This window comes from Poecilia mexicana, unplaced genomic scaffold (assembly GCF_051168715.1).
Source record: "Poecilia mexicana isolate PSO_F unplaced genomic scaffold, ASM5116871v1 scaffold_16, whole genome shotgun sequence".
Classification (NCBI taxonomy): domain Eukaryota; kingdom Metazoa; phylum Chordata; class Actinopteri; order Cyprinodontiformes; family Poeciliidae; genus Poecilia; species Poecilia mexicana.
The window spans coordinates 27,955,806-27,968,835 of record NW_028263385.1 but is presented as its reverse complement, the minus strand read 5'-3'; the positions used below and the strand labels follow the sequence as shown (position 1 = coordinate 27,968,835).

Sequence of the window (13,030 nt, the reverse complement as noted above, 5' to 3'; positions counted from 1 at the left end):
TTAGATTTTTTTTATATTGTTTATTTCCTTTTAACTCTTCTTCCAGTTTCTTTTTAAAGTCTGTTCGGCTGTGAACACAAACAGTTTGACCACATGAAATAAGTCTAGATTTTGCTATTTTTTTTTTTCTTGGGATTTGGTTTGATGCATTGTATAGAAACAAAAAAAGAAATACTCGTTTCCAGGAAGGACAGTGTAAGTAACTTCACAGAATTTTACCATCAAAACTTCACCATAGACAAAAACAAACCGAAAAGTCAACAACTTTTCTTCTTCCTTGGATGTCTCTCACTTTTTGTGCATTTGTTCTGCATTTTTGTGAAACTCGCATATCTCACAGTCACATAAGCAGTTTGAACTTATGTCCATCTGCACATACATGTATGTTCATAAGTCTTAATGAAATTATTACGTGAGATTAAACACTAATGGACTTTAGTTCATATCACGCCCCGGTCAGTTAAATCCAGATAAGTTATATATATTATTTTTAAAAAGTTCATAAAGCTTCTGCTTGATGTTGTATTAATTGTTGTGTTACACTAGATGTCACATGTCTTGTGACATAAATGTACGTTAAGATGTATAATTGCTCAAATTTGGTGAGAACATGTAGATGAGGGAAATCTATAATAAGGCTGTATTTCACATTACAGTATTCAGTCTAGTCCAAGCTGAGTGAACTCTGTATCTTCCATGAACCTCTTTAGTTTTTTTTAAACTTCTCTTCTGTCATAGTCGATATCCTTGAGCTGTTAGGTTGTCTTCCATCCTTCCCTCCTGAAATGGATTCATACTTTATTGCCTTTAAGTAAAAATCTTCTAATTTATGCTGAAACATTAATCAGAGACTTAAAGCTCCAGCACCGATTTACCTTTCAGCATCGACAATGTCAAAGCCGAGTCGTCATTCGGAGGTATGTGACTTAAATGTTGTGTTACAGCAGATCCTGTCCAACTCGTAGGAGTTTTAGCAGTTTTTGCCGTGAGACACGGGCAAAAATCCCAGTGTCTTGGTTTGCCAAACTCAGAGATATACTCTCAAGAGATTTGTGGCTTAATTAATTGCTGTAAAAGTGGGCTCCACCAAATGCTGGTGGTGGGGTGGCAGAGCAGGGTAACGCTCCAGGGCTCAGTCAGTCAGTCAGTCTGGTTTCTTTCTAGTCTCTCTGATATCTTTAATGCCCATAAAGTTGTTGACAACATGCTACATTGATTAAATTATGAGAAAATGATCTTTTTTTTTCTTTAGGAGACAAAGAAAACCATGAGAAGAGCATTCGAAATATGTCTTACCTTTTCCAGCTGTGATGCAGTCAGCGGTTATATGAAGCAGGAGTAGAGGTGATGTCACACTGTGTGCGGAAAAGAGCTGAGCTGCTAGGTTAAAAGAAGCACAAAATGACAAACTGTTTTAGTCTTAGTCAAAGATTAAATCAGTGATTATCTCAATTAGTACACCAAAAATACTCTCTCATAATGTCACCTAGGAAAAGGCTTTGCATTTCCTAGACTAGAATATGTACCCAGAATTATTCAAACATTTGTCATATTTAGGGGTGCTGTTGTGGCTCAGGGGTTAAGCACAAATTATTTTACAAACATACTTTGACTGACCTCATCAGGTGACTTGGCGAAGCAGCTCATTGAACATTAATCAAATTTTCAAACATTTACAAGATCTAGGAAGCATCTTTGATGCTGTCTTGTGCCATAATCTCACCCAAAAAGCGAGAGAGGTTTGGCGAGTCGCTGAAGATTTGGTAAACTGAATTGCTATCAGGCTGAACTAACGCAAGTCAACAAAGGGACAATATCAGCTAACATGATGCCATATCCCTCCCAATTTCAGTTTGAATTGCTTTAAATTGCTAGAGTTAGCTGCTGTTTATTGATTAGTTTGCTAGCCTCCTTATCTTAACCTTGAGATTTTCAAAAAGTTGCCAACATTTGTAAAACTATCATGTTTAACAACAGACAGGTTCAAAGCTCAAAAAGAAAAAAGCAATAACTTTGCTTTATTATGTTTAGTCTTGATGCTACATGCTAAAAGTGAAACTCTCCCTCACTATCTCACAACCTGTATAAACTGCAGATGTGCACTGATATGACAGAAAATGTACATTCTCTTATTAAATAACCTTTTACACCTTTTGTGTTTTCTCAGAAATGACCGTAAACACACCAGTGATACTGAAAATATCAGTTTATCTTTTTGAATTCTCTCTTTTTGATCTATGCACACCTCTTAACCTAAAATTTTTTGTTTTCCATTAATTTTTTTTGTCGACATTCACTCCTCTGTCTTCCTTCTCCTTTGTCCTGTGTGCCTCTCCCTGCCGTGTCCCAAGTCTTTTTCTCAATGCTCTCAACGCGGCAGCTGCTGGTGTGACCTCAGGCCCGGTGTTTTGTGGCCGTATCAGTGGTATCTGCGCCACCTTCACAATATGGATTGTACTAGAGGCCAGCTTTACTGCTCCAGCTGTCATGCTGCAGTGTTCTCAGTCTCAGTTACTTGGCTGTAAAATGGAGTGTGGGTCCCCTGGGCGAGGCGACTCCCAAGACATTACTGTTAAAGGCTTTGTCATGACCTGCTGCCACTGACTAAACTATATATCACCTCTCTTGCTCAAACCAGCTGGATTCTGCTCACGTCTTTATGGGTCTGAGTTCTCTCTCTCTCTCTCTCTCTCTCTCTCTCTCTCTCTTCATATATATGTACGGCTTTCAGGCTACTCTGTTTCTCATTCTTTCTCGCTTTTTCTCTCATATGTTACAGAAACACGCTCAATCTTGCGTTCAATCATACTTTCATACAGCAGACCTGGATGTTTCTTTTCTTATCCACATTTATCAGAAACAACCTAAATTGTGTGACACGACCAGCCACTTGAGCTTTTTGTCATGTGGGTAAAAGTCAATCTGAGTGTTCGCAGGTACATAAATTGAACCTTTTTTTTATCATTTAGAAGGTAAAATAAAAATGTATGTTAGTGTTATTTTATTTTCCATTTCTTCTAGGGGCCTATAAATCACCTTCTTAGAAGAAAATTTAATAGATTTTTGTGAGTTTATAATACTTTTCTGTCCTCTTGGTCTAGCTTGGTCTAGTGTGTGTGTGTGTGTATCACACACACACACACACACCCTCCTCTCCTCTTTTTGCATACAAAGTCCTGAGCCGGAACTCTTGTATTCAAGTGTTTCTTGTACACCTGTAAATCTGACGCACAAGCAACGTCGACAACAGCGATAGACGACAGAGCTGCTTCTTTTGGCCCACTGAGGGTTAATATTTGCTTCAAAAAAACCTGATGGGACGCTGGAGAAAAATAAAACAAAAGACTACTGTTGTGTTCATGTGTAAAAATGAGTTAGCCTATCAGCAAAGCTAATACTTTCCCAGTTCAAAATTTTGCAGCTAGCACAGATGTCCCAAATGCTAGCGTTAGCATTCACAGTTCACATTTCCTGTTACCACTGGTTTGAATTCTAATAGCATAAAGACAATTCCTTCCATTGACTTAGATTCTCTATAGATGCTCTGCTAGCAGTCTGACCATGGTGAATGTAGCATAGTCTGATCCTTGGTGCTCAGTGTCGGGTCATTGATGTCTGTCCGCTTCCTCTGGGCTCTCTCACTCCGCTTTGTCTGATATTGTTTCCATTTGTCTCCATCCGTACATACTGTCAAACAAATCATCAAGGTGAACCAATAACCCACTCATCCAGTTTGTCAGTCATTCTCTGATCGTTTACTTTATCACTCTGGCTGCCTCTCTGTCACTTTATCTCAGTTTGTCTTCAACCATTCATCAGCTGGACATTTGGCTTTGCTGTGATTCCACCTAATGTTTTGCTTCTGCAGATCTCTACCTTTTATGTTATTTAGTTTTAGTGTATTTGGGCTCTCTGGTGAAATGCATTTCCTGCTACGTCCACTCGAAAATTTTCTGTTCATACCAAATCAAAGTGTTTTTTTTTTGCTGCTGATCATTTCAATTAAACTTTATTCAAGTTTTGCTAACTTTTATTTTTTAGTTGGTTAGACAACTAACCAACTTGTATGTTTTTTGCCATACAAGAAACACAATAAGTCTTCTTAGGGTAATAAGACTTATTAGTTTTGCCAAAATTCAGGAAGTTAAAATATCATATTGTAATTAATCAGCAATTTTATATTAACTACAAAAAACTGTGTGCATTCAAAAAACTCCAAAAAACAGTATCGAATATTTAGCTGAGTAATGATATCAAGTTTGAAATTTTAGTTCCATGAATGCGTTTTTTTGTTTTTTTGTTTTTTTTTACTGTAGATGGTTGCTTATTTTAGAACAAAGCTAAAACTAGGACTTATGTCAGCCAATCAGAATCCTTCAAAACAACCATGACTGTTTTTCAAGATATTCAGCTTCATGTGGACTATCATCTTTGGGTGGCTAAAGTCGACTATTTAAAATACTTTTTAATAGTTTTACTTCGCACCTCTAAAAATGTGACTTGAAACATTGGTAGAAAATGTGTTCCTCTTTATGTTTGATGTTTATTGCAGTAAAGAAAGATTTCCATAACTATTTTTTCTTCAATCTGATGCTTTCACCTGCGTCATAAACCTTTACAATTCCAACATGCCAACCAACAACCTGCGCTTGAATTTACATGAAAACGCCTTTAATCGGGCTCGGAATGAATCCCTTCGGATGCCCGGTCCGTTCCATTTGTTACCCGAGTTAAGGTACATCCAAAGGCTCTTTGTATGTAAAACCGTTACTTTAAGGAGCTAAATTTCTTCAGCCACATCAGGAAGAGTGGCTATCAAATAATGTGTGCAGGCGCGCAGCGGAGGCACGCATAAACAAGAGCAATACAATTTATCCAATGGCTTTTGACATACTCTGCATAAGACTTAAACAGTCTGAGAGATTTATCTGCTCTGTTTTTGTGTTTCCCTCGCTTTATATAGATGCAAATTGAGCACTGCTTGTTTTGCAGAGAGGGAAACATGCACATTCCACAGATTAAGCTCTTGCAGAACCAGAACTGTTGGTGTGCGCCAAGCACTTTCATAAGTCATACACTCGCCGGCCCACGCAATTTTTTATTTTTTTTGCAGAGCCGCTCTCACACGCCGAGCTATACCAACAGATCCAGACAGCCTGTGGTCTCATGATCATACAAACGTACACATGTCGCCCGCGCGCGCTCGCACATGCACTCATTAACGACAGAAATCAGGGCTAAATTGGTGTAGTGTGTTTAAAGAAGACTGCAGGCATGCAGTTATTGGACTTCGCTTAATTGATGGAGCCATTAGTAACACTTGTTCAGATAACATGGGAGGAATCTCAGTCTGCTCACAGTCACTCCAAGTGGGTTCATTTAGGCTTAGAGTGCAGCACATTAAGAGGAGATTACAGAACCACATGGAGCATGTTGCCTGTCCATGCCTTGCTACTGGGAGATTGATCGAGACAAACTGGGGGACTGTGACACTCAACGGGGGTAGAGACGTGGAGTCGGACAGCGTCTGATGCCTGTGTGCTTGGGAATGCAGTGTCTTGCAAAAAAAAAGAAAAAAACATTGATATTTTTGAATTTCAGAGGGGATTTGATGTACAAGACCAGCAACATAAGGAACACATGACTTCAAAAGCTGAAAATCTAAACGTGATTTTCAATTTTCAGGCCCCTTTACTGTGAAACATCTTAGCAAAACCCAACACGTAAAGTTTTCTTCTGAAGTCAGATAATTTATAAACAGTACCTATTAGTGTAAATTAATCTCAATATCAATGTAGCTTTAATATGATTTAGAATTTTGAGTGTACAATGGATGCTAGATAAAGCAAATAGTGTCGTGCAAAATTATCTTTTTTTTTTAGCTTAAACTGATGTAAATCTGTTTGGATTTTTGCTTGAAGTGTTTCGTTTAATGGATTTCTATTTCTGTTAAAGCTGCAGAATGTGACCTTTATTAAAAAATATTTATGAAAAAATCAAGCTCCTCTGCTTTCTCCCAGTGCTCCCAGTACTAACCCCAGAAATATACCAGTCAGTCTAAAACAGGGTCTTAACGCTGTCAATCACTTACATGCTCACCCCCTTGTGTTTGCTCTTTGCTAAGCTACAGCTGAGTCACCGCAACATAGTCTGCCGCAAATGCTAATGCTAGGGGATTTTCTATAACCATGTTGTTTCTCCGCCATTAGCACATGTAGCAGCATACATGAAGTTGACGGCACTAAGACCCTCCTCCTGGCTCTGATTGGTTGTCTCTGACTGGGAATGATGCATTTTTGCAGACCGCAATAGGAGCCCACAGAGAAAGCGGATGAGCTCAATTTATTATTTTTCTTCTGTCTCATGCCAACCTGCCGCGACATGGTGACAGTTTGAACAAATATGGAAAAAACACATTCTTCTGAAAGTTTTTTATTGCTGCTTTAAGCTGCACATTCCTCTCGTGTCACCTCAACTTATTATTTGACACGCCAGCATTACAGTCATAAAAATGACATCCAGAGTAATATACATTAACCAGTCTGCAAACCCTCTAAACTGAGCAGTGGCCTTACTGTTATGATTTGTGCATAATTGAATCAGATGCTGTGTTCTAAATAGTCCCTTGTTAACTTGCTGCAGTGCGTCTTACTCTCTATCCTGCTTTGGATCAGGTTTACTGCTTGTATTGACGGTTCAGCTGGACCTGTCGTAACTCTGCCTGCTTGGTGACCAGTTCTCCCAGTTGTAGTGGACGATGTGGTTGTTTTGCACAGGATATGGATTTGACACGATTCCTGTCTGTGCCGGTCCAGGATGTTCTGATGCAAAATGTTAATTGGTGTCCTTATAATTAAGCCCAAGTCCAAGGCGTTGTCAAGTTTAAACGGAAGCCAGATGCTCAGCAGTCACTCGGCTCTCACCTTGAGGGAAAATGTCATGGCTGTTTCTGCACAAAATATCCAAAGTTTCCCCTTTGATAACAGAGTAAATCTTTCATTCACCATAGCAATAAGTCTGATTTACTTCTCAAGTATGTGGGCTCCGTTCATTATCACATTCATGGACAGCTCTGTGAACAAACTGGAGAGAATAATGGGGCTTTGGCTGTCACCAGAATTTCATTTTCAGTGGTTGTTTATGGGGGCAAACGTGGAGAGTCGTGCCTCTAAATGATCGAGAGCTGACAGTGTTTTCCTCTGGGCCCTGATCTCTCCCTCTTTCTGTTTAGTTCCTACTCTTCATTCCCCATCGCCCCCCCATCTTCTCCATTGTCCATATTTGACATTTTCTTCCCCTCGGCTGGACACTTTGTCCTCCTGCTCTCTGCCTCCTTCTCCTCATGCCAGTCCTCCTCCTCCTCCCTCCTCCTCTTCGCTGCCTGGGCCCACTGTGAGTGATAAATTATTCGTGGGCATGCTCTGAGGGCCCAGGGGCTGTTCATTCCTGTACACAGAGGACTCGCATTGATCCAGCCTCTGGTTCAACTTAATTGGAAACCCAGTTACACCAGCTACAGACACACTTCCTCACACAGACCCGCAGCTTGCGCACATTGCCCATACATGCGCTTTTAGACGTGCTATGGATGACAAGTGGCAATAATAAACACGTTTGGTGCACTGGACAGGTTTCACTGTACAGTAATACAACAGTGACGAGACTGGGTGTGTAGTTATTACACATGTCAGCTGAGTTACTCAACTCACGGACATGTGCACAATTGCCAAATTTATTTATTATCTGAAGATTTAACAGCCATTTTAAATATGTTTATATTCCTAATGCATAAAAAAACAAATGCACATGCATTATATGCACACAGTTTGAAGTAAAACCGTATTGTACACACACACGCACACACACACACACACACACGCCTTCATTGTAGTGCTGCATTTTTCAACAGGGCTATAGTGGAGTAACAGTTCACAGTGGAGCAATATGGAGACCCGGGTTTATCGATTTGACTGAGACACTGACTATCATACAGCTAATAGATTACATCAGACACATCGGAGTGGCCCAGTCAATGAGGCCTGATCCTATTAACTGGGGATTTGTAAACAGTTGTGTGCTCACTGTGACGGCTGCTGTAGTGCTTTGTGAGCCTTATCGAGGGGAAGATGGCTGTAAAGGTCTGCAGGATGCTCATAGGTGCTTGCCTTCAATTTTTACAACCCATTGATCAGCCGGCCTCATCTTCTATTTATTGCTGTTGCAGTTTAGTTTTTTTGTTTGTTTGTTTGTTTGTATGTTTTCAATTGCAGTTGTTTTTGCTGTATTTAAAGCACTTTGACAGAATTAAATAATTAATGCCTGGAAGTAAGTCATGAAAAATAGTTGAAAAGAAGCAGATTCTAGATCCTCTTGTCAAAAAAAAAAAACATAATTCCAGATTTAATGGTTTTTGTCTATCTTCTCTCTGGTAGACTTTCTTCTGGCCATTGGATTTTTCTAACACCATCATCACGTTGTTGTGTATCACCCTTCCTATTCTATAGCATTAGACAATAAGAACATATCTAACAGTGACTTTCTACGCATTTGACATTGTAGCATACACAATTTGAACTCTGGACATTCAATTTTTTTAGATGTATCAACAAATTTCACAGCAGGTGCCAAACACCTGTGAAACCCCCATGTGCGCTACTGCTACAACTTCACTATAGCTGTGATTCAAATGTTGCAGCATGAACTCAATGATGACATAATTGCACCCAACACTGCATCAAACAGACACTTTGCTTACTTTACATTTGCAGTTATAAAAATTGAATGTGAAGCTGGTCTGTGATGGACTGGCGACTGGTCCAGGATGTCTCTTACCTCCCCCCCAATGATGGCCTCCCTAATCCCCCCACCCTCCACTCCCAGCTACCCTGCAAGTAATGATAATGACTCATTGCTTTGGTGACAACAGATAGTGGAAGCGGAGTAGTTGAAGAGAGATACCAACGTTGCTGTGCGAGTGCATATTTGCATAAAACACGGCAACAAACAAATGTCTGAGCAATCGCTTCGCTCAGAGCTCTGTCGAAATAGTTCATCCTGGGCCTGGTGTCGAGGTCATGCTCTTTGCAAAGAAAATCACACAACTTCTATTGCACGTCAAGGTCAATGAGAGCCAAATGGGGCACTTTGGATGACCAATTGGGGGGGCGGTCAATTTGGGGAATAAACCAGTTTCATTACAAAAAAGTAACACACCCGGTCATTACCCAGCAGAACGATTGATTGATTTCCAAACAAAAGCACCACAAATATCCAAAGGATTACACTGGACTCTTTTCTCTCTTTGCATATTTTGCTTTATTTCGGTTCATCTTATCCTAATCCTATTCCTAACACTTGTATAGGATTTGTTTATATCACAATTTTTAAATAATGAAGTAAATCACAGCAGAACACTGTGATTTCCACCCCATTGATCACCAGCATACATTAAGTTTTCAAGATTGTAGTGAGTCGAATCATGACAGGACTTCATATTTTATAAAATCTCCTTCATATTAATGTATAAGACTTGTTACCAGTCATTACAAATGCTTATGTTAGTTTCTGCTGCCGATAGCGACACAAGCAGCTTTTGGGTTTAGGGGATGATTACTTTTTCATGTAGGCTTCGGTTGGTTTGGATACTTTTATTTCCCATCCAATGTTTTGTATTCTTTTCCTGACATTTCAATTTGATCTGAGACATTTAAACGTGACCAGAAAGCAGAAAGACAAAAATCTTTGAGAAGGAAAATACTTTTTCCCAGCACTGGGAATTGTGAATGACTTTTCTTTAAAAAGACAAAAATGTTTCTTCACAAACACAGCAGCAGTTTGTTTTTGTTTTTGTTTTATAAATGTTTTCATATTCAAATAAGATGCCACAAGTAATCAAAGTTGAGTTCTCGAGTCACGTCAACGGCAGTAAATAATTAAAGCCATATATCCTTTCGTCTCACTCCAGTGTTTTTTGTCAAACGAGGACCTTTTGTAAAAAGAAAAGAAAAATCTCCGCTAATGGTTCAGTTCAACCAGAGTCCATTACAGCATAAGTAATTCTTCTGTTTAACCAGCACTCCGGTAAATGCTGGTTGTGGAGTTTTCAGATTAATTTTGCGGTCTGAACCTATTCACATGTCCCTTCAGGGGTTGTGCTGCAAAGAGGAGAGAGAACTCTGAGCGAGCGAGTCGGATAGCTACGTTCTCAGCCAACAGTGTGCTTTTAAGAGCAAAACGACTTCTCCAAAATAAATAGATCTGTGTCACTGACTGCCAGGAGAGAGAAAAGCCCTCGGTTCAATAATTAATTCCTGAGTCGAGGGTTTTGGAGTGCCACTGATTGGGCTGATTTTTTATTTTTTTATTTTTTTCTAATTCTGTTATGATACAAAGGAGGCCGTTTGAAGTAATTTGTCCCAGAGAGAGCGGCTCGGAATACCATACATGCTTTGATTTAGCAAAGCAAATTTAATTTTGTTTGCTTTATGCAAACCAGCCGGGGCCGCGGGGCTTTCTCTGATTCCACCAGAGGGGTGATGGTGGTGGTGCTGCTTACGATAGAGGTGGGGGAGTGCACACAACAGAATCACGCTGCTTGCCGCTAATATACAACACGCGGCGCGCGCATGCATGCACGTAGCCGCGCGCAGCGAGCAGCAACAGTTCAAAAGTACAAAGCTTATTCCCCCCTCATACACACGCACACTCTACGTTCCCTTTGAAATCAAAGCTTAAAATAATTGTTTGTGCTTTGTGTTTTGTTTCGTTCCATCCATCTATTATTAGAGTTACTGGTATTATTCCTATCATGTTGTTTTAGTTGCCTGTTCTTGCTTCTTGCTGGGGTTTTGTTTAATTCTCCTAATGAAAGCTTCTCTCCTCACTTTTGTTCTGCTTCGTTTTTTTTTTTTTTTTTTTTTTTTTCTTTCTCCAAATACGTGAATGGAATCTGCATGTTTATGTCTGTGCCTGGTACGTTCTGAAATGTCTAACAGAATAATGAAGAGGGTACTTGTTATTTTGTTCTTTTGACAAGGTCTTTTCTTCACATCTGATTAGAAAGTTTTGCCACTGAAAAAAAAACTGTGAACGAGCGCATATGTAGAGGAAGTTGTATGTCACTTTCTGGCTTTAAAAATCATTCCTACCACTTCAACTTTTATACATTTTCTCATGTACTTCAGTGTATTTCATTGAGACTTTTTGGGATGAAAAGGGGAAAAAAGGAAAAATGGTACATTGGTTTTGTTTTTTGTTCTTTCTGTAAATTATTATGATTCCCAGCTTGAATCATGTTGTGGGATAATTTTCCCCCCCTTCAGAGACGGGAAAAATGGCTAATAGGAAGATTGATGGTATTTAATACTGAACAAGTCTGGAGGAAAAGGCTGCAAAAGAGTTGATTCTGTGTTGAAAGTTGACCTTTCCTCAGAACAATAACCTTAAACAAGCAGCCAGAGCTACAACACAATGGTTTAGGTCAAAGCTACCTTGATCTAAACCATTGTAGCATAACCAAAGCTACAACCCTCTGTTCTGGAGGTTTGCTTTGTACAGAGAGGCTGTACCTTTAACTGTTGAGAAATTATGGACTCTGTTGAAGTTTTAAACATTTGGATCTGATTTTACCCAACCGCTAACATTTGGCAGTGACGTATGCAGTGCTTCAGCTCGACCATGAAAGGAGCTATGCGACGAAGCCTACTGGAAAATTTGTGCGCTGTAAACAACCATCCTCCACTGCAAAGAGAGAAGTGCTGAGTAGAAAGACATCTTTTCCAGCAATGAAGTGACTTTGAATCAATATTTGTAAGCGTTGTCCAAACAGACTGAATGACTTTATCTTCCTCTGCTGCCATTGCTAAAACTACAGGGAGACTACGATTCTAAAACAGCGTCACAATCGACATCACAACTCTTCCTCGTGTTCGCTGATTGACCCAGTTGAAATTCTGCTAGAGAAATCGAGCTCCATGTGAGAAACTCCATAACAAGCACTGAAGGGAGATGAGAATTAAGTAGAATTTCATAGGAAGGCAACAGCCAGGCTGAATCAAAGTATATTTGTGTCCCAGATTAGCCTATGAATCAGTCAAGTTTATTTGTAAAGCATATTTCAGCAAGACGGCAGCTCACGGTGCTTTACATTGTGAAAACATAAAAAACATCATAAACACGTCAATCATTAACAGTTGCGAAAACTAATAACAGACGTGACATTTTGTCAAGTGCCATCATTAAAATCATCAATTCACATCAAATATGTTGGTTAATATTCCATTTATTAAGGTTCAAAAGCAACTCTAAATATGTGGCTTTTTAATCCTGATGTAAAGGAACTGTGATTCCTAGTCAAAGTACAGACTTAAATCAAGCTTGGAATTGATGTCAAGACTTGAAAGTTGATCTTCACACAGAATCTGTTTACAACTTGACTATTCTGTGACAGAGTAGGTAAAGGTTTGAGTCACTGGCTGGAAAAACCCTGGTAGATCTACTCAAAAATGACGTTAAACTGTAATTACAACAAATCCTGGTTTTCCAAAGTATTGATTCTATCCAGCTGAATACAAATTTATGGCTCAATCATTCAGTCTATAAATTCATAGTTCCTTCTTTTTTTTTCAATCTTAGTTATTTTGTTTTAATTCCTTGCACAACATGTTCTTCCCCTTTACAATTATGCGCAACTTGGGTGATCCAAGTAAAACATTTGTGGTTAAAATATAGCAAAATGTCAAACTTCATAGGCGTTGAACACATGACGCTGAATGAAGTTATGACATTAATAATAGAATAAGTTAGGTGTAACTGTGTTGTACAGCTCTAAGAGTCTTCCTCGTCTCCCACTGTGCTAAAAAAGAAGTGTCTGTGTACACATGTTGAGGCAGAGATCGGTGGCATTTCTCCTCAGAAATAAAAAAAAAATAAAAAATGCTTCTTAGAGTCGGCAGCTGAACACTTTTCCTTCACTCCATTCAAATCATTTTCTTAGAGAACAATAATGAGTGGATAAAGGAGAAAAAACCCA

The 13,030-nt window shown here is 39.3% G+C and overlaps 1 protein-coding gene across 1 annotated transcript in view; it reads left to right on the top strand.

Annotated features, from left to right (window-relative positions):
* Window positions 1-13,030, top strand: part of LOC106914347 (furin-like protease kpc-1) — a 229,017-nt gene that overhangs the window by 114,092 nt on the left and 101,895 nt on the right. The gene's annotated exons all lie outside the window — the stretch shown is intronic.